At 45.0% G+C, this 23,105-nt stretch overlaps 1 protein-coding gene across 8 annotated transcripts in view; it reads right to left on the bottom strand.

Annotated features, from left to right (window-relative positions):
* Positions 1-23,105, bottom strand: part of LOC135368501 (rap guanine nucleotide exchange factor 2-like) — a 167,132-nt gene that overhangs the window by 121,523 nt on the left and 22,504 nt on the right. Inside the window, exon 1 of one of the 8 annotated variants that reach the window (XM_064601843.1) lies at positions 16,534-16,636. The exons of the other annotated variants lie outside the window; for them this stretch is intronic. The gene's annotated coding sequence lies outside the window, so the exon portion shown is untranslated. Of the gene's footprint in view, positions 1-16,533; positions 16,637-23,105 lie in introns of those variants that run through there. 8 annotated transcript variants of the gene reach the window in all.

Here is a 23,105-nt window from a genome sequence, read left to right as displayed (position 1 = left end):
AGTAAACAATTAGTAAAAAAAGAAGGAAAGCGACGAAGGATGTCGTGGAGTGTGTTGTGTATAGGTCGCATGTGCTGACGTCATGAGTTACAAGGACTGGGAGGAGTAGGCGACGGGTACACCATCGAGATCCAATATTGCCCTGTCCATGCTCTCTTGTAGTATTCAGGGCACATATTACAGGGGATGGAGTCACCAAAATAAATAAAAAGTAAAATAAAATGAAAGGTCACGCATGTCATCGCGCTACAGGAATATTCATGACCCTCACCCTCGTGCACATTACGCTAACCTGTTTTTAAAACCTTATTTGTCTTTAATCTATCTCATCCTTCTTTCAACTTTTGTTAGTTTATCCTTTTCTTTTTAGTTATTTATTTTTTTGCGGAACAGCAAGCCGACATCCCGTTTGGCTTACCTTTCCTCCTTTTTTCCCCTCCTGTGTTTGTTTCTGCTTCCAGTAATGGAGAACCGCGTGGTATATGCGTTTCCGTTACCTTTACCATCTCCAATTGAGGTAATATACCGTTTCTGTTTCCGTTACCATTACCATTACCGTTACCGTTCCCTGCTTTTACTTTACGTCGCTGCATCGTAGATTGATGATTTGTCTTTGCTTGTTACTTTTCGAATATTTTAGAATGCGACGTTTATGCGCATCGAGGGGATGACACTTAAATATGCCGGTTCTGTTGACATTTTTATTCATGACAACTGACAGTTTTTTTTTTTAATCAGCGATGTGCATTTTTTTTTTTTTTGAACGAATAGGCCACATCTGCTCCTGGGCACCCGGAGAAGAATATATGTACTGCAATCCAGTGATGGGAGAAAGTGCTAACACAGACATTAATCGGCGACTATCTATCCTATTATCCCCTTCACAACAGGAACTACCAAGAATAGGTAACTACGTCGTACAAAGTGTACTTTAATAGGAAAGCAATTTTACCGTACCTTATCTCGACACCACTAAATATAGGCGACTGAGACGTCAATATTTTTACTGCACATACACATGTGCGACAACACGGACACGAAGCAGAACCTACCAACAGCATACATGGCTACAGGTCATCCCATGCATGCATGTATGCATAAGTATATGTATATATGTGTGTGTGTGTGTGTGCGTGCGCGTGTATGTATGTGTGTGTGCGTGTGTGTGTGTGTACAGGTGTGCGCGGGTGCGGTTATATCCGAATCCGCGTGCACGCGCGCATCCGCGGTCACGAACCACGTCAAGCTGCTGGTGTAGCAGCGTCTTATTTTGCGTTTGCCCTAAAATTTTTGTATTCGAAAAATGCTGAAATAGAGAATACAATAGGCATCCACGCGACATCTTGGTTTGCGGACAGATTGATTGATTTAGTTTGACTTTAAGAAAAAATAAAATGGAGGGTTTGGCTTCACTAGTGTGAGGCCCGCAACTCCCGAGGACAGAGGTGCATAACGTTTTGAAGTCCGCATTTCGCCCACAGATAAGCATTATTGCCTCTGCCGGTTTTGCCTAGCTGAAGCGATACTTGAGAGCACGCGGTGAATTCAAAACCGTGATGGTGATGTGATAACGAAAAAAATGGGGATGTGAGTTAACGACGAAGTCGAACTGGCTACCCCAGTACGCCTACACACAGAAAGTTTAGAAAGAACTACACCATGTAGTTCAAAAGTTTTGACCAAGTGAGTGTAAAATGTCGGAATCGCTGGGAGTACACACAGCACACATTCAACGAGTCATAGAATGTCCATAAGCTCGGTTGTATGTAGGAAATCTTCAAGTGCCCTCAGCGCCTTGTCGGACGCGAGCCCAACTCTGTCATCCCTTGCATTGTTGTGCCGTGCCGTGGATCTTACACGCGCGGGCTGTGCGTGAGGAAGCAGATATTGTCAATGTTATCTCCGCCTCTATGCATGGCGCTAACCACATGTCCGGCAATGATATTCTTCGACCGCCGCCAAGAAAGTTAAAGCATTATCTTCTCCCTCTCCACGAGAACAAAGGAGACATTTCTCACCCCACCTCTTCCTAGCATCGTGGGAATCTCATCACCTGGCCCACTTTATTCCTCGCGAGCAACTTTCCTAAGACGCTGTTCTAATCAACAAGAAAGCGACGAGGCAATCGAAAGAGCGAGCAAACATACATGACGTCCTCCCGCGGAGTATAGCTTAGTTCGCAATACCTGTCTACAAGTATAGCGAATAGCTGTAACTGGAAGAGAGGCACAGAAACATGAAGATCACAAATCGAGCCTTGGGGCAATCCCGGGCTCCGGAGCCTGCAGGCGGAATTCGATAGAAAAGACATTCAGGGTTCCACATTCATAGTATAAAGGTCACGGGGTCAACTATTCACGAGCGCTCCTCGGATAAAGCATACCTCGGATGTAGCAAACAGGACGTGAAAGGATGTATCAAAAAGAAGAGGCATAGGATAGGTATCTTTAGGTATCGATAGAATAGGTATCTTTACTGCTTACTTAGAAGGATTTACCACGAACAGTACCAATCCGATAATAATTACTCATCATTCGTTCCTCTGCGTCGCGAGACGACTATTATCATGAGATGCGCTACAGAGGTCTATATGTGTAGTCTTATCCAGGGATCGGAACCGTTTTTTTTTTCGATTCGGTTCGGGTTCAGGTTCAGGCATATTGGTTCGGTTGGGGTTCAGCTCCGCAGCAGCGCAAAATATCGGTTAGAACCGGTTCAGGGAAGCGCGTTTTGAGCAGATTGTACTTTCAAACTGAAACAAATGTACTTTCGTTGTTGTGGCAGCCGACACAGCAGTGGTTAACAGCAACACTGCGTGTTACAGATCTGCATTTCAGGTGCAACGTTACGGTAGCATTCAGTGCTCTCTCTATGTTCACTCATCGTATACACCCTGTTACCTCCTGCTCAGGGACTGGCCGTTATGTTCACAGCCAAAAATAAAAACGGGGTTGCTGGACGACAAAAATCGCGTACAAGGAAGCCTACAACCAGGGCCAGCGAAAGGGGGGGGGGGGGGAGTAAGGCGACCGCCTTAGGCCCCGCGCTTGCATGGGCCCCGCGCACGAAGCCCAAAACCAGGGATTACTTTTTTTTTAAATATCAAGTAGGTATGCACTTAATCGTGCGAAACAGGCCCCGCGATGTGCCTTTGCCTCAGGCCCCGCATACCCCTATCGCCGGCCCTGCCTACAACTGCCAAAAGGACGACATCAAAACTAAACACAACTGAACTACCAACCAACCAACTACCTGTAGAGGCGCTCGCGTCGTCCTCAAGATGGCGGAGAACAGAATGATTGCCGATGAATAAATCGCCCTGCTTCATGCCTTCTTCCACGAGACACGCTTCAAAAATTGTACAAATAGCATAATTCGCCCGTGGTTTCCCGCTGTCTTCGTTGTTTTTGTTCACGCCGCTCCTGTGATAGTACCTTTTCCTCTTCACCTTCTCGACATTGAATATTCTTCTCCGCAGTAGCTTTGCACTGCGGAATTGAGCAGTGCTGTTGCTGTTTGAGTTCTGTAAGCCGAGAAACCCCATCGCACGCGGAGGGAAGTTGCGGCAGTTTCGGGTCAGCGCGAAATATACCTGTCGTCCGCTGTTACTATCACTCATTGAGTGCTTCTGCTGGGGTCCGCTAGGTGGCGAGGAGCCAGCTTGTGAGGCGACGCGCACTTGGGTTGCGGTTTTGTTTTATTCAGTTTCGGTTTCGAATTTGCTTGGCAACACGGCTCAATCCGCTGTGTAAATCGGGGTTCCGATCTCTCACAATGCACATTACGTCTGAACCGTTTCGCGAACCGGTAACCACCTAAATTTATTTCGGTTCAGTTCCGGTTCGGTTCGGTTTAACGCGAGAAAAAAACATATTTTGGTTCGGTTCAGTTTCGGTTCAGCGAAAAATACGGGTTTTTAGCGGTTTTCGGTTCGTGTTCAGTTTCGGTTCGGATCCCTGGTCTCATCACGCGGCGTGCAGACCCTATTTAACGTCACTGAAAACTACAAATCGAAAGGCAGAAATGCGAACAACGCCATCGCTATACATCTGAACATCATCGAAACGTTCGTAAAAATCCTGAAAAAACATCATAGAAACATTCCTGATCTGATATCATGATGATGATAGGATATTTTTTAATGATATATCATTAAATTATCCTTGAGAAAAAGTTCGCAACATTAAATTGTAGCACGTATTTTGCTACAGTATTCGCGTGCGCAGCATATAACACCACAAAACAAAGTAACATGAGACTTTACAAAACGAGGGAACATGATATAAGTTTTCTTTATGAGGAAAAGTTCGCTGAGTACCTAGTAATCAGGGCAGGATGCGATACATGAACTCTTGCCTGCACGCGAACATGGCAGCCGTTTACAAATCGCGCATGGGAATTGCGTCAGGAATATATTGCTTCGCGCAGACTTCCAATGTTCCTTCCAGAATATTCATGTCACGGGAGTCCCCTGGTGTTCGTCTATAAATGTCAAAAGTACAGCCGTGGTGGTGAAAGACGGTGGAAAGAAATTTAATTCCAACCGCCCTCGCAGCACATTAGGGTGCAGTGGACAATGCAGCTCGAGTGATTAAATCCCGAACGTCCATCTTCGTCTGCTTAGCTACGCAAGACCTTTGCGTTCCCCGACCTTCAACCTTTTCTGATGGTGCCCATTATGATGCTCGGCGCTTTTAAGGACACAGATGTACGAAAGTGAATTCTTCGAGGTATGCTCATAAAACACCGTTATTACGAGTTGGTGAAGAATTGCAACAATTTGCGCAGAATCAGGGCCGCAAATGAGAAAGCAGAGAAAGATAAACGTAACAGAAAGCTAGAGAGAAAACGGTGTCGTAAAGTTGCCTTTGCCACAGTGCGCAGGTGGTCACCGTGAAGCCCACTTTAAACGTATGGCCAAAAAATAACTTGAGAAATAACAGGAACAGACACACTGCCTCAAAATGTGTATGCTGAAACAATGTGCACTCGTAGGTGTGTGTATACTCAGAGGTCCAGACGAATCTCGCATTCGTTCAAAGGCCGTCGTGCCCGCGAAAGCACAAAACTACGAATATTCGTGGGTTAATCTCTCGAGCAAATTGAAATGTGCGAAGACGCTCTTCCAAAATACAACAGGCTACGTATGATTTTTTAAATTTATGAATTGAATGTTCCGGGCGTCGCACAATAAGACATGGTTTGCAGCGCTCAGATGTTCGGCCGATTGCAGGACGTCTCCCGAGACCACCATAAAAACTACGAAACGTACAAAATCGATCGGCTAGGTTTTTCACGAACAGTAGTCTCATCCTCGTTATAGAAAGGGAGCTAGCGTAAAAGTATTCATGGCACGCGTATGGTATTGATTGTATGATCTTCCTTATTGGTAGTAACGCCGTCCGTTCCTTCTTAGTTTCTTCTGCTTTCCTATCAGACTTCGAAATGGAACAAGGGATCAGTCTTCCTCGTTAAATCGGTTTCCTTCCAGACCAGGAGTAATTCTTCCATTCTGTTCGAGGCGTCCCTCAATCAGTGCTGTACATAGCGGTGTTACCACAAGCGCCGCAACCATATTTTAATGCCGTTCGCAATCATTGTGAAACTGTGCCGACGAGAGAGGGTTTGTCTAACAAACAAAGAGTGTGTGTGTGTGTGTGTGTGTGTGTGTGTGTGTGCGGGGGGGGGATATATCTATTAGACGAAAGGAAAAAAAAACGGGGGAAAGGTCAGCCAAACGGGACGTCGGCTTGCTATTCCGCGACAAAAAGAAAATTAATGAAGCTGAAGAAAGAAGAAGAAAAATAAATAAGAAAGAAAAAAGGAATTAAGTTGAAGAAAGAAGAATAAAATAAATAAGAAATGAAAGGAAAGAATGAAGAAGAAAGAAAAGAAGAATAAAATAAATAAAAAAGAAAAGAAAGACAACAACAACAAAGAGTGAAATAATACGTATGAATCGCATATGCGCATGCATGTTAAGAAACGAACATTTCTTTTTGACCAGCTGTAAAGCACTTCTGCCTCAGGTACGTGCAATCAGTACAGCAGCCCAATATAGCATTTAGACCCGGTTTCACCAACGCTCGCTAACTTTGAACCGAGACCAAGCCTTGCTAAAACTTGAAGTTAACGCTCAATTCATTTTTGCAAACCCTAATTGGTGACGTGATGAATGTTTCAGTAATAATAACTGCCTGGTAATAACGGCTGCCTTACTGTGTACTCATATTTCATGTTTATAAAAACGAAAAGTGGTAGACATATAAGTTTGGTGTCTATCGATTCCTGAAATATTTCGAGAAAAAAATAACACGGAAATATTTTCGCAATGGAAGTTTAATAAAAACCTGTTCAAAGAGGGACGAGAAAAAATGACTATTCTTTTTCTTTTTTTTTCACATTCGTGACGTCGCCGTAAAATACATACGACATGTTTTCGGAATTGTTTCTTCGTTATTTAACTAATCTCGTCTTCCTCTTTATAGTGAAACCACCCGCGTTCAAATCTGCGCGGTGTTACCGAGAAAAAACATAAAACATGTTCCATAGGAAATACATTGTGACCGAGAGCTGGTATGCCCTCGTAAGCGTTAAATTCAAGTTAAGGTACCGTTAATCTCGGTTGTGTTAATCGGCGTTGGTGAAACCGGGCCTCACTTTGATAACACGAGAGCACAGAGCCTATACTGCTGTTCCCCTGACAACCCTGCACAAGAAACATAAATGACAAGCCTCCTTGACCATCTACACTCCCGTATATATAGGCTGTAGACAGTAATGGAGCACAACTTTGACGGTGAGAACGTTCTCCATGGCGTGACACCGAAACGATGCTTTGTCATGCTTTTCCCGGATAGATGGACCTTTTCATGGGCTGCCTCGTGCCGCAGTGTCCCCTGAGAATGCGCTGTACCGAAGGTTCACGGCCCACAAGGAGAGGTGTCGTTTGCTGTAATGATCATTCGGGAACGCCCACTGCCTCACGATCGGGACAACTCACAGCTTCATCTTGCGAGTGCTCCCAATATCCCATATCTCGAACGATATCCGTCGAGCTTCCCTTACACGTCATCTATTCTTAAGGACCAACCGTCGAATGCTCATCGATTTTCGTCCGTTTCGCGGAATGGGGCAGAAATGAAGAACTGGATCACACTGAAACATTGTTTGGTGATGGAATTCGCGACATCGGATGCAATGTCCGAAAAGAATGCATTCAACGCAGGGTGCCAGGGGACAGTAACTACATCGCAGACTGCAACTCCAAACTGCATCGCAGGACACTAGAAGCAAGCCTGGCTCGCCTGGACGCCCGGCCATTTGATTATGTAAACCTCCCTGGCCCTCAGCCATTCAATCATCAAGCGGCTGCATTAAAAGCGCTCCTACGTTTCCTTGAAGAAACGCATCTGATTGACATTTTGTGACACTTTCTGGTCCCTCGTTTGTGACAAGTTTCCCACTAGTTCGGTATGTCTGTCTCCCCCCCCCCCCCCACAACTACTGGTTTTTCTCCCTTTTTTTATTTATTTCAACTGCGGTAAGTGGTCTGGGGTAGTCTGACTTTGTCGTGACTTAAATCCCCCCTTTTTTTTCTATCACATCACATCACATCACAGTAACTACATACTGCTCAGCTGCGATCGATTCGCAGCAAGTCGTGAGGCCCTCCGGACTGCATCGCACAGACACGACAACGGCCTTCTAAACTCAAGGGAGAACTGGGTAACTGGCCTGTTGCATATCGACACGTTTTCCACTCTGTGATCTCCTTCCTTAGGACTTTCGTGGAACGAACATCGTTTTGCAATCCTTGGTACAGCCAGGCCTCGCCACCCTAGGCGGGCTATAGGAGTAGCCGAGATAAACATGGAGGGACAAACACAGCACAAGCCTCACAACGCCCGGTGTCAGAGATGCTACTAATTACTCCATTGCTAACTACCTCCTCTTCAACGGTACCAAGCCAGGCTGGGAGACCACGGGCACACGCACTCATCCTCCACGCATTCTCTCTTACATTGTTGCCAGTCGCTCCCACATTCATACAGACGAACACGCAAGTGGCGATCAGAGGATGTGGGTTCGAATCCCCCTGCTTGTGCCTTTTCTGCCACTGCAATCATTCCATATTTTTCTTTTTTAAACCAACCAACCAACCAGAAAATAATATGTCAAACGCGGGAATGCAACGACCCCGTCCGATTATAATGCCCTTTGAGCCCAGGATACATTCTAACATGTTTTTTTTTTTACTCCGCGCCGCGGCTGTGGCTATGAGCTAACCACTATGAAACGGGTGCTGGTCAAACATGTATGCAAAGTTGAACGGCAACGGTGGGGTGTCTTCCTCCGAAACCACTACATTATAGCTTCTTTCTCCATAGTGCCTGCCAGTGTTTCAGAATCACATATCCTAATTCAGTGGAACCGTTTCTGTGATACGAACCTAAAGGGTTTTTTAACGATGAAAATGGAAGGTCCACCGATTCGGAGAAGGTTGATTAAAGCCAAGGTCTCATGTCGGGAATCGGAGGATATTTCGAACAAAGACTGTTCTCATATGGGAGCTGACCGTAACAGTCTCTATTCGAAATATCTTCTATGGGAGTTCTGCTGTTCTTGTGTCGGACGATAATGTTCTTCTAGAGGAGCTCTCAGTGTTCGAAATATCGGCTGCTCTCGGAAGTGAGACTTTTGCTGCAATCCACAGGCAATAACGTTTCCTATATAGGTTCGTAGAGGCACGCACGTTTTTTTAATCTCTTCCTTTTTCTCTCTCATACACACTTTCTCTCAAGTCAAGGTAATTGGAACTGCCTTTCCAAATGCTATACGGGCTGTAACTCACGTAAATAAAGACGTCGCGTCGCGCATCACCCGCGTCATCCGTCTGCCCTTCAGCAGCATACACTAACAGGACGAGGCACAGCGAGCCGAGACCATGTTTTGAGAAGCTCATTTGAGAGGGACTCTGCTCGCTGCGTGCAACAACTTCCCCGAACACGATATACCCACGCAAAGCCCTAATTACCCTTCAAAAAAGTTTGCAGCCCCAGTGACCTTAATCAGAATTACACGGCGTTCCGCTGTACCAAATTGAACTGTCCTTCCTACTTTCTCCCGAGGACATTTGGCGTCAGTGAATCCACCGGTCGGGATTGCGGCCCTTCTTCGATGACAGAGGAGCTTGCGTAAATGCTAAAAAGGCCGCGTTGATTGAAATGTGTGTAATGTGAACCCTGGGAATGCTGCGGAGAAATTTGTGCCGTTCACTGTGGTTGGGTATCGTAACGTAGAGACATGCGATATCTGCCTGGAATGCTGGCCTCTTTGGCAGGCGACTTCCAGGGTTGATGTGTCATTTAAGTGAGGGGGGGGGGTATATGTTTATTATTAAAAATAAGAAGGGAAAGGTTAGCCGGCGCTACGGCGGCTTGCTATTCCCAGCAAAGAAAGAAAAAAAAAGAAAGAAAAGAGGAGAGAGAAAGAAAGAAAACAACCACGAAATTGACCACAGTTCACCCAGAAGGCCACAGACGTAAGTTTCAGAAAGCACTGTATAGCATCCCTTGCACACCTTAAGTTATACGCCACACATTTCAGTTGCAGTTTCGTCGGTAATTCTCTAGTCTGCCATTCACCCCATGAAAAGACTCGGAGATGAGTAATTATACAGGGAAGAAAAGTAGCCGAAGCTCTTTGGCTTTACGTAGAACATAGGTTTATAAGTCCCAAACGTCGCCACACCAGCACTAGACAGCTGTTTCGGCCTTATTGGCCCGATAAGTCCGAAACAGCTGTCCAGTGCTGGTGTGGCGACGTTTGGGACTTATAAACAGTAATTATACAGGGTTCGCAAAGATAAACTTTGGGGTTAGGTAAAACAAATACAAACAGTGTCGGGAAGTTAAAGTAGATGTTAGAGGACGTATTATGCACCAAAATTTCGATACTGCCACTTGGCCCGTTTCTGTGACGATAAATTGTGGAAATTACAAAAACCGGCTACACCTGTGTTTCCAATCGGCTGTACCTCTGTTTCAGCTCCTTCCGTAAGATGGCGAAACCGTCGAACGCGGCGTTGCAGACGATATCGAAACAATATTAACGCGATATGAGAAGTTCAGTTCCACTTGTTCACTTGGTTTCGATATCGTCTGCTACGCCGCGTTCCACCGTGTCGTTATCTGACGGAAGGAGCTGAAACACAGGTATAGCAGATTGGAAACACAGGTATATAGCCGGTTTTTTAATTTCCACGATTTATCCGCGGAGAAACGGGCCAAGTGGCAGTATCGATAAGTTCGGTGCATAATATGTCCTCCAACATCTACTTTAGCTTCCCGACACTGTTTTTGTTTGTTTTATCTCCGTTACAAACTCAAAGGTTTATCTTGTCGAACCCTGTATGACGACATTGTTTGCCAGTAAATTACGTATTGATATGATTCGATTTGATTTGAAGAAAAAATAAAATGGAGATTTTGGCTTAACGAAATTACATGGAATTGTGATGGTTCCTTATGGTTTTCAGCATCGCGTGTACGCAATTTTTTATTAATGTTTTTGTTAATGTCTTCAATAAAGTGTAGGATGAAAAATCTAAAGCAACGAAAGGAAATACTTGCTTCCGTTTTGATCCGCGCGCATGTAAGCTGGGAAAAGATACTCCCAGGAGCACTACTCCAATTTTAATCGTGGTCTTCATTTTGGTCGTTCAGGATACACACATCTCATGCTCGATATTGGAAACTCGATAACTAGAGCTGATTGCTTGTTTCTATTCTCAGTACAGTTTTTTCCTTCTCGAAAGATATGTCTGCCACTGTCTCAGCGAAATGATAGTTTTCTTATTCGAGTGTAAAAATAGAGCGGACAGTAAGCAGCACTTCATCAATCCGTGTACCGCCTGCTCCGATTTCAAAACGGGGACGACAGCCATAGGCCTTTTTCCACAATACCTGACGGTAAATAGGGTTGCCGACCGATTCTATCTACACGGACGCAGTAAACGAATCAATGTTGTCTAGCAATATTTAATGACAGATGCGTTGCTTGCGCACGAAGGGAAAAATGACATGGGGTAAGCACAAAGGGGTCTGCGTGCATTAAATTGATTTGCCTTTGCAAGCGGCACGACAAGAGGAAAATTGCTTCTTTCACACGGGAACATATGTAAAAGATATCCTCCATTAAGGGGTAGCCTTCTGTAGGTACACAACTGGAGAATTTCATGCAGGGCTTCCTGAAGGAAAATCTACACACGTACAGCCCCCGTCAGAGTTAATAATAACACTGAAAAAAAAAAAAAAACTATCATTTCCGAGCGTGATAACAGCCACCCTGGGGGTACTGGGGGAATGTTAAGCGAACAAAATCCTTGCGTTAAACTAACAGAATAATTTTGTTCAATTAAGATTTCCTCATGGCCCCAAGGGATGATGTAATCGTGCTCGGGAACGAGACTACATTTTTTTCCCAGTGTTATTATTAACTTTGACGGGAGCTGTACATATATGACATTGGCTACCAACAACGAGCGGGGACGCCTCGCTCGTTGGTGGTCGCCAAGGTCGCGCTAAAGACTTGGAGGTGGTGGGTTCGAATCCTGCCACTGGGTGTGCTGTCTGAGGCTTTCCAGACGAATATCGGCACAGTTATCCCTGAAGTCGGCCCAGGACGCACACTAACCCCCCCTGTCCCCCACTCCTTCCTGCTGTCCTCTCTCCATCTGTCCACATCTGTACGCCGCTCGTAGCCACAGTTGCTTCGCTGCGCTAACACGGAATGAAGAAACATATGCAGACATGTATACTTGCGTAAGTAAACGCTCTCTGCAAACATTTTTTCTGACAATAACTATGCATCGAAGTTGATTTCACTACAACGCATTGATTTGCACACGCCATCCTCGTGACACGACATTTCCTTCCAAATGGAAATGAAATACCGCACAAAACTTGCGTAATAAAGTCACCACCGAGGAAATAAACATCATCAAACTCTTTTCCAGTATACGAGATACGAAACTCCCATCTTGAAGACTACTTCCACATCAAGGTCTGCAGGATTTGAAGACGCTTTCGCAGAGATTACAAGAGCGCCAATTTGCTCCTCTCGAATAAACAGTAAAAAGAAAAACACACAACAATGGTAATTTGCGCTGCGACTGCGGTCACACTTGAACGGAAGTCGCCATTGTAGGCTCCATTAGTGAAATGGTAGACGTGTCTAACATCGCAAGCCGGCAGCCCAAGGGTACTTGCAAAACCTTCGAGTGTATACACTAAGCCCTATTAAGTTCCCTCCAGCCGATGGCATTGACTATGTCATCCAAGGAGAATGCACTTAGTCTATCTTCACGAAACTTGGATCGATTTACGCTCTATTATACTAAATAAGTCACTGAAGTAAGTATTAGATAAGCTGTTGCTGTCGAAACTGCGACGCAATCGGCAGGTATACTGGAAGAGATTGAACACCACTTCAATGAGACATTACAGAGGCGTACGTTACTTCATTTAGAGAGAATTAAGCTATTTCGCATGAGAGAAACTGATTTTCTGAGGCTGGAACAACATAGAAGGGACAGCTACAGAAGATGTGGGTTCGATCCCTACAGCTGGCTAACCTTTTCAGTGACTTTCATCCTTCATCGTCTATTTCACATGTTTTGGGATGGAGAAAATTTCAGACGAGGCGTTAATGCCGGGACATTTCTAGTTCACAACAGAGGCGTTAACCGTAAAAATGAAAGCACGGGCGCATTCAGCTGCCGTGAGCCAGTGATAGTTGGCTTCATCTACAGTTGGGTGGTGTTACATGGTGGTGCGAGAAGTGTACTATTTGTGATAAAAGACACGAAAAAAAAAAGAAGAAAGAGAATGGCAAGTCGAATTTTACCGCATCTACATCTATATCACGTGACAGGACCACGTGATTCAAAAATTTAACCCTACGGCGCACGGAAAGGTATGTGTAACAATGGTGAGTATATCCGTTATATTTCTCTGAGGAACGGTCGCGTGGTCGTGCATGTTTACTGGTTTCCCTAGGTTTATCCCATTGTGATTGTATTAATGTAGTTATGTCTACTTTGTAGTATTTACCAGGGAAACATCCCATGTCATCATCACTTCTTCATTTATTGTTGTTGTTGTAGTATTTACCTGAGTAATAAACAACATCCTGATCAGTATATCGTAGACTGTCGCCTTTGCGTACAATAAGGGGTAGCGTGGTGGTTCTGCGCAATCCGCAAAGCTGCAAAATGTATTGCGCGTGCGCAGAACCACCAACGCTATCCCTTGCGTACGCAAAGGCGATACAATACGGTATACTACACCTCACTAATACCGTGTCGTTCAGTTGCAGGACCATCGGGAGGTTCAACTGCCATTGACTTCAACGGAAGTTGAGAGTGCCCGTGGAGCATGTGGGTGTTAGATATTCGAGCACTCTTAATTAGATAAAAATGAGTGGGGAGCCACTCAATTGAATTAACGGTCCTCTTACATCATACTCAGAATTCAAAGCACTGCCGCTTCGCAATCTCATAAAGTGCAATGAAACGAGCGTCTGTGTCTTAAAAAAAAAAAAAAAAAAAACTGCTTAGAAACTCAATTTGGAGCGCTCGTCTCCCACATACGAGGGGAATTGCCCCAAGAATAAAGGTGACGCCAGATCATTGCCATCTGAAATGGATAGCGTGTTGAAAAGTTTATTAGACCGGGACCTTCACTGTCTGTGCGTCGGCCACGTGGTTGCGAAGGGGCACTCACCCTGCTTCATCTCGGTTTTATAGGCTTCAAAACGGGTCGAGAGGCGCTGTTAATGCATCATAATCTGCACGGCTGAGTGATACCGCCACCGTGTTATGGGCAAAAAGGCGTGCGTGTGTCTGTACAGTTAAGTGGCTCGACTTACTGCAACATCGGCAAGCGGGAGAAAAAAAAAGAGAACGCGATGTCATCGTGCATGTTCCTTCTCCCAATAGATGGGAAGAAATTGGTTTTTGGATGAAAAAAAAAAAAAGTTGGAATAACCGTGTAGATTTGCAGGCATCAGTTCTCACAACCTCTCCCCTTCTCCTATATAGGCATTGACTACAAACTTGTGACACTGACAACTGGTTTCAAGCTATCGTCTCGTTTATTCTGCCTTGCTTCTTTTTAATAATGTGGATAATACGGCAACGACGAATGCGCGTTGCTTTGTCTAGAGCACGGCGCATGCTTCAATGCATCGAAGACGACAACGAGATATGGGTATTTGTCAACCACACTTTACTGCATGGTTAGGCTTTGTAAAGCATTCGTATCTTTGGCGGCGAACCATTTGTACCGTGCGGTCCGTGCCTCTCCGTTTTCCCTTTCTGTATATGTACGTAGATGCAGTGCTTCACTCACTTAACGACGCGATAATAAAGTTTTTTCCCGTACTGAGCAACGGAGCGCAGTAATACTTTCTGCTCTGATTGACGGACCTGTCGCATACAAATTTGCAACAGTGTCTCGTGTGCTGTACTTTCCCTTTCATTCTTTCCTTCCTCCAGGTATGTGTTCTGTGCCCGTGGAGCTGTATGCGAACACTGATTCGAAGCATCTGGTTCTAAAAGTGTAACCTTATGTCCCAAATATGTCTTTCAGGCACGATGCCTAACCACACTCTAAGAAGAAAAAAAAGAAAGAAGAAAGGAAAGAGAGTAATTTTAGTCCTTTTGGGGACTAAATGCATTGCCATAAAAAAAATGGTCCCTTTAGGGAGTAAATGCGCGGGACTAAATTAATCTCACAGGGTGGGGACTGGATTTCACGCTCTGTTCTAAAAGTCCCAGGAACATAATTGATGTGCATGAATCAAAATACTGTGAATTAAACCGTCAACCGTGATATGTCGAGTGAAATAAAATCTTGCGACATACATAGGACACAATTTGTCAAGAAAGAAGCGCTAATTATTTCTTACTGCGTGCGGGTGGAAAATCGCTAACTTAGCTAAGTTATATAGCCTTATTCCATCAAATTCACGAAGAGCACATATTTACGTAGACTGTTGCATTCGCGAAGTTCAGTGGCTACTTGCAGTTTTGGGGAGTAAGTTTCGGGATCAGGGGACTCAAATCGGAAGTAATTGCAATTTAGGGGACTAGAAGCTACAATTTCTCCCCGTTTTCCTCCTTTTTCTCTTAAGAGTGGCAGGCGCAAACTAACAATATGATCATCAGACTGAGCGTTCATTTATCTTGCGGCAGTACATTGCGACCACGGTTGCAAGGAAACGTCTCGGAACGAAGAAAGGGTGCAACGCACCAGAAGGCATGCAGTGAGGCCGGTTCGTAATATTCTGCTTCAGATCGCCCGTTAGTGAATTAGGCAAACCCGGAGAAAGCTCGTTCAGCGCATTCCAGGTTTGCATGGCTGGACAAAACGACGAGCTATAGAGAGCTATAGAGAACAGGAAACACATCCTTTGTATTCTTGCCGCACGTATCAAGCTTAGCGCTCTTGTGGACTTGTTTCGAGCGATATCTTGAGCGGCGTGTCGTATAGGTATTTAGACGCATGTATACACGCTTCGTTTCCTGTAGAAATGACAATATGATAAACAGCTTGGCTTTGTGGCGAAAGACACGCTCGCTATTCAGAGATAACTGCATCACTGCATAGCAAGCCGGCTCTTTGCCTGGCTAACCTTTCCTTTCTTTTTTTTCTTAATAAACATATCCCCCCCCCCCCACACACACACACACTTGGTCATGGTTTATGCATGCATGGTTTATACAAAGCGTTCGCTGCTGGCAGCGAACGCTTTGTCACAGAGTGCCATGTTGTTGCAACTGTTTTTCGGTGTATTAGACACAAATTTTCTTGAAAAAAATACTCAGTGTTGACACGAATTTTGATTATTTCTCCCCTTACAAACGTTATTACTTACAAAATTATCAAGCGCGTAGCAAAGCGTCGATGCCAGATTGATCTTCAAGTATTACGAGCGACTCTGAAATCGCACTAGTTCATCTGATACTGCACTGCGTATCGGATCCATGACAGCCAGCCGTCGATTCCAGCTATCGATACCAACAGAATGTCGTCAGCCCAGTCCTCCTGCGTGACCGTCGCGATCTCCAGTAATCCCGCGCCATCACAAACAGGCCGCGTATAGCGATCAGCTGGAGCCATCAACTGTTTATGCCTGAAGTACTGGAACGCGACACTGCGGTTGCACAGAAAGTGTGAATCACAACGCTGAAATTGCGTGATCGGTCCGCGTGTCCTTAATAAAAGTATACCACCGATTGAGAAAGAGAAAATCTCATTCGCATATGCGTACAGAAATTGTTTCTCTCCAAGAATACAGTCAAAGGGAATTTTGGCTAGACAAAAGCTTAATTGGCGTCCCTCAACCATAGCACAACGGGTGCGCTATACTTCAGTCAAGGTTCCACAACGTCCTATAGTCCATAAGCTCTAGAACTACCGAAGATCTCGCAGCAGATTTAGATCTTTAATCTCAAAACAGCCTCACCGTAACCCGAAGTTCCGCACCCGGAGAGTTCACGTAATCCGAAGAGACGCTCCAAATCCTTCCGCTGCTCGGACTCCTCAGAGAGCCATATCCAAATCGCGCCACTCCCAGCCTTCATCAAAATACTACATCCACGACATCTTCGGCAGACGAGGTTTAATCCAAACCGAGCAAACTCCGCGAAGAAGCACACCATACAAACACAGCAACGAAGGGTCGACTTCGCCGTTTCCAGAACCAGATCATGACATTCCTAGGGGTAAGAGCAACTGTTTCCCTTCTTCTCTGAGAACAGCTTTCCCTTGCTGCAACTGGAAAGTGGCCGCTCTTCGCAGAAAACAGGTAGACCAGCTAGACGGCTGGGGGACCGTGCAACAAAGTGAAAGAGTTGGCTGCCGACCTGGCGTGCTGGCCGGACGATCGCCGTTGTAAATATATGTAGCGAGGAATCTCGCGGGGTGTTTGCGGGCCGGTCGTACACTGACCATTCGTTCGCCGGTGGGAATGAACTTCTTCGAGTGTAATACGCGAGGGAGTGGCGGTGGAGGAAGTGCTCATCGTGAAGGACGCCCCATGCAGGAGTGCATGGCGGGTGGTGAAATATTTTGTGCATGAGACAGCGTGTGCAATTAAAGAAAAGAGGGGTCTACATATAACAACCTTACGGTTGCAAATGTACTATGCCTGAGGAACACTGAGAAAGGTGTGACGATAATAGCTCCTTCTTGAACTGCTCTGCGCTTGCATACTGCCTGCTTATGATCTGGCCCGTTTTCGCCAAAGCCGATCAACAATTAAACCGAGATTAAAGGCCCCTTAACTTGAATTTAACGCGTAACCCTTATTCGCTAACGGTAGTTATTGTCACTGAAACGTTCATCATGTCACCAATTAACGTCTGTAAAAAAGAATTGAGTGTTAGCTTCAAGTTTCAACAAACCTTAATCTCGGTTCAAAGTTAACCAGCGTTGGTGATAAACCGGGCCATAGTCTGTTAACTTTCTGAAAAAGAGACTGTCTGTGATCATCACCCGTGACGGTTATATGAGATTAATATAATATCTAACCACGAGGTATCTATTGTATGCAAAATCCTTTGTTCGCAAAATGCCTCCCTTTTTCGAGATAAAAAGGAATAACAATCCGTATATGTGCAAAGAGAGCCCTACTTCGTGTACATTAAAAAGAAGCGCGCAGATAGACGCAAAAATGGGGCCCCTTTCTGGTTCACGCGCCGGCGAGTCTTAGTGCTAAGCAACCAGCTAACTGCTTGGTTGCTTCAGCGTAAAAGGTTCGGGCAGCTTGAAACGCCATCGGAATTACCGCTCAGGGGAAATCCCCCAACACATGAAAGTCGTGTTTGGAACATTCAGGGCCAGAGGAAGTGATTTTCCCAACTAGCAGCTATTTGCGACTAAAACGATGTGGCATATTTGTGACATCGACGTTTGTGCGAGCTTATCCGTGTAAGTACTCAAAAATACACTCACCCCCGAATAGAAAGTAAAAGAACACGAAGCCTGGCGACTGCGCTCTGCAGGAGTGCGAAGTAACACTTGTTTGTTTCTTTTTTGTGTAGCAATAACAAGAAGACATAATACTTCACCAAAGAGCGTTCTCTCATACTAATACGGTAACGCATTCTTAGTGATGTATTACAACAGTGTCCAGTGATAATACACATCACATCTAAATTTGTCGTTTTCTTTCGCTGCCCGTTTATTACGCCATTTTACCTCCCTCCTGCGTAAACTCCGCCTCAATACCTCAATATAGCTTTCACCCCACAATTCAATCGCATGATCAGATGCTGTGACACAAGCCTCTGTTCCACCTGCGGTGTCGTGGCGACAACCCAACACATTCTTATGGAATGTGCACTCTACTGCCCGCAAAGGCGGATACTGTGTGATGAGCTTGCTCGTATCAGCAAGAGACCGCTCAATTTAGCTGCACTCATTGGCCCCTATGAAGATCATGTGCTCCATCGTCGGGTTCTTCCCCTGTTCATGGACTTCCTGGCGTCCACTGGATTGCTCCAGACGTTTTAACTCTTTCTCGTATGTTCATCCTTCGTTCATCATCTTCATATAATGTTCCACCTGCAATGGGGTAGGGTACCACACCCCCGCGGTGAAACACCCCATCTCATCGTCATCATCTATTGTTGTTGCTGTTGTTGTTGTTATGTATTAGAATACGTAAGTAATAGAATAAACACGTTTTAAGTGGTACAATATGCTTCTCTGTGACTCTCGCCCACGTCATCATCATCGAATGTTTCTACCTCTGTGACTCTTCAAATATATGTCTTCAAAAATACGTTACGAATTCACGCGCTACAACAACAACAGTTTCGAGGTCGCATACCGCAGCCCGATTACGTGGAAAGGGCCCAACATTGGTAGGATTAATACCCGTCAAGCGCTGGCAGCTTTCGAACAGGTTGTAGGAGTCCGACGATCGAGAACGCTGCCCTTGTCAAGAGTATGTGGGCTTCGTGTGTACATACCGCTGTCCCAATTGTACCGTTGTGTATGAAGACGGCCTCACCAACCTGTTCAAAAGCCAATGTCAACAAGGAAGCAGGCGAAGTTATATTTTCTGCTTGGCAGCACGCGCGCAGTGGACACTGCCTCAAAACGTTGCGTGCGTCCACACGCGATCAAAGCGAAGTTAAACTGACTCGGCCAATGGCTCCGCGAAGGACCCAGATTCGACGCAGTAAGGAAATAGTCGCAAGGCTTGTGTACACAGTAAATCATTCTAGGAAAAAATCTTCCCGGGAACAGCAAATCGTTTTACACCTTTATTCGCTCAAAACAGGTGTATTCTTATAAAGACACACTTTTCTATCCCGCAGACTGAAGCAAAGGGTGTAAGAAGAGCATTGCCAAAGGTGTATTATCGACATATACACCACATTTTATCAAATGTCGATCATTAAGGGTGTAAAGTGAGGTGTTGAAAGAGGTGTTTACGTCCAATACACCTTTTTTACACCCCATTTGAACTGGGAATATGGTTTTAAAAATGGTGTTATAATTCGTGAAAGAAAAATTATGGCGGTTTCACAGCTCCGCTCTGCAAGTAATCACATAGACGACAAGAGACGACAGACGGTAACCTGAGTTAAAAACACAGTATACTTGACAGGGAAGGATGTTAGGAATTTAGCTGGTATCTTGGACTCATTGCAGGCATACGTGTTAATTGCAAAAACGCATTCCCGTCACCGTTACAAACGTTTTCCGCCCCACTACACTTAACGAACGTGCCCCAACAAATTGTATTTCAGTATATGATCCATCCGATACGCCAATATAGGCTACCGAGGGTGCCCAGGTCTCTTCAAACTTCGGCACTCTTGCCACGGCTCTTACCGAGCTAACGAGGCGTGCCTGTGACGCATTGCGCTCCGGTTTAGGGTGTACGATGAAACCACGGTTGGAAGTCTACCGTGTTCAGGGTGGTGCGTGCCATAGAATAAAGAATGTCGAACTGTATGTCTCCCCATGTTGCCGCGGGAGCTTGTATTACACTAGCCATTTGAGAGGGAGTATTTGCCAGAAAAAACAACAACTCCATCCTAAAGGGTGTATTCAATAGAATACCCCCTTTTAAGGGTGTTTTTGTTCTTAAACGTCCATTATAAGAGTGTTTTACGAGGAATACACCTAACTAAAGGGTGTTTTAGAAAACACCCTTGATTCGGATGTAAAGGCAGCACCAAAAGGTGTGCGCCATGGGACAAGTCATTTACAAAAAAAAAAAAAAAAAGTAAAAAAGTCTACTGTGTACGTTCTAAACAAGTGAAGTGCAGGGCATCCAATCTGGACATATGCAAAGTGCCAGCGCGAACTATGAACATAATTTTATAAAACTGGAAAATATGTGTTTTTTCTTTGAATTGCAATAAATGGCGATACATTCTAGGGGTAGTGGGCCATCGGCCATCTTATACGGCATGCACTAGCGGATCGTGGGACGTTGTTTTCGAATAAATATTTTAGACCGGCATAACAACATCTATTTCTTTTGATGCGCTGGTGCCGTTGCCATTTTCAGAATAGAGGTAAGACCTACATAACGGGAGGAAACTGCCCCCTGAAAAAAGGGGAAAAAGGCAGATTTGGAGGTCATTTGTGTTGTTCCGCTACAAATCCGCTTTCTCCCTTGCCTTTAACTGCGAGGGAGAACAGGAACTGTTGCTTTTTTCTCCCTCGCATTTCTGCGGACATGTTGAACGCACTGGTTCCTAGGTGGCGCACAACGTGATGCACTGGCCACCCTCGCAGTCGTAAACGCTTTTCATAAGGTACATTTTCATTAGCAGAGTCTCATAGTGCTTATTAATATCTATTTCTATGTGACTCATAAAATTTAGTACCTTCATAAACGGCCGTGTCAGAGTCTTTCCGCCATTCTTTATGCAGGCGCGGAAGATTGCGGACACGTCGTAAACGAGACAGCGCTGCAGAGCGAGTTCGGCAGCGAGTGAGTGCGCGACAGTGAATGTCTGGGACCCCTGTTGTATGCACCCGTGCATACAACATCAAAGAACACTTATACCTGCGTTTGTCAAGTTATCGCGCTGTGACATTCGCTTAGAGTGAACGTAATGCTCTCTTTTAGCATGTAGATATGCTTGTGTGCACCTATAGTAGCATTTAGATAACAGGATTCTGGGTTCTTTGTTTCCGTGTAGGTCGGTAGTTTCGATGGTTGCATCGCCTCTACTTCTCTGCGACACTTAAAGAAATGCAGCATTTCAAAGACAGTAGACAATAGAGACAGAAAACAACCGGTCGTATCCCCTTTCTTGTCTGGAAATAAAAGCACCTTCAAGACGATCGAAAGCAGACAAGACAGCAAGGGCAGACAATGTTCGCCTCGAATTCCGAGATTTTGTATCTGCCCAACAATGAAACCTTAGATAGAAGAAAAAAAAAAAAAAAAAGAGACGCAAATAACCTTCCACATGCACGTGCAGTGTATAAACGTTCTTCTTTTATGCCATTGTTCTGTACTCCATCCGACAAAAAAAGAGAGAGAGAAAAATAAAAGAAAGAAAGAGAACTATCCGGCCATATTTACTTGCGTAAGCAACAACAACAATTAAATGATGATGTCGCGAGCAATCAAGATAATTTGCTTCATTCGAAACAAATGCTTGAGAAGCTGAGCAGTGGAAACGGGGACTTACTGAAGAGAGGACGAACCTATGTTCAACCGATGTTCAACCGATATTCAACCGATATTCAACCGATATTCAACCGATATTCAATCGATGTTACGTATTTTCTCATGGCACCACGCCACGAGATGACGCAAAAAAAAAAAAAAAAACCCATAGTGAGCTCATTTCATGGCTCGATAGGTGGTCATGCGAAGCGACTTCACAACAGCAACGGTCCAAAACATCAAATACACACGGTCAGCGTGGCCCAAGCTTAATGTAAACAAAAACAAAGCAAAGAAAAAAAAAACGTGGAAACGCAACAATAAAGGTGACGATGCACCTTTACGGGCCGCACGTTCTCCGCGCGATCATCACCATAATATTGAGCTACGCGAAATGATCCTAGTGTTCAACAGCGCGTGTCTTTCTTTCTGCACATATAAAAGTCGGTCGCTGCAAACGTCCTTCACAAACTGCGAACGAGGAAGAAAGCTAGAGCGTGAAATGGTGCCGTACCTGCTGCTCGATTTGCTTGCTACCTTCCCGGTGAGTAAATTGCAATCTGATGACAGCTACTATTGTAGCGTTACGCGCGACACAAGAACCAACCGTCGGCGGAAGAATATCTGAAGAACATTCGAAACAAAAGAGAACTATTCAGCTCGCAGTTTCGATTACCAGCTGTCCACGTACAGAGTGAGTAAACAAACAAACAAACAAACAAAAAAACAAAAAAACAAACAAACAAACAAACAAACAAACAACAACTTTATTCTATGATGATGATTGAGGAGTTTTATCGCCAGGGGGCGACACCCTACGCCATTGCAGTTGGTAATGTGGGAAATGCAATAGTGAGTCCTACCTCACGGTGAGGACCCAAGTCCTACACGGTGTCCAAAAAGGTCAGGAGAGCTCGGAGGGCAGAGCGTTGGTGGGCTGGATGTGGCCATGAACCATCAACCATGATTGGCCAACCAATCAACCAATGATTTGAATGAACCAACCATCAACCAATGGCAATTTTGACAAAGAGAGGCGGCGACAGTCCGGCAGATTAAGAGACTCGGAAAGTGTGGTTCGGGAAGGTTGGTAGTGCGGGCAATGAAGGAAGAGGTGCTCTAGATCTTCTAGATCATCGCAGTGATGGCATCTGGGAGAGTCAACTTACGACACGTGGATTTGTGTCCTTAGTTGTATGTCAATAGACGACCTGCGCTCCTACGTCATCGATTACGTTTCGCCGCCCCGCAGAAAGCATGCTGGTGGGCACCTATCAACCTTATCAGCTTTTTCGGCCTATCAGCCGACGCGATTTTCCCGCTTCTCGCACACCACAGCAAAACATAACCTCGAACTGGTCTCCTAGTTACGTCACATGCTTGTAAAG

The sequence above is a fragment of the Ornithodoros turicata genome, chromosome 9, assembly GCF_037126465.1.
Source record: "Ornithodoros turicata isolate Travis chromosome 9, ASM3712646v1, whole genome shotgun sequence".
NCBI classification, from domain to species: Eukaryota; Metazoa; Arthropoda; class Arachnida; order Ixodida; family Argasidae; genus Ornithodoros; species Ornithodoros turicata.
The sequence above is the reverse complement of the archived record's forward strand: the minus strand, read 5'-3'. Positions and strand labels throughout refer to the sequence as shown.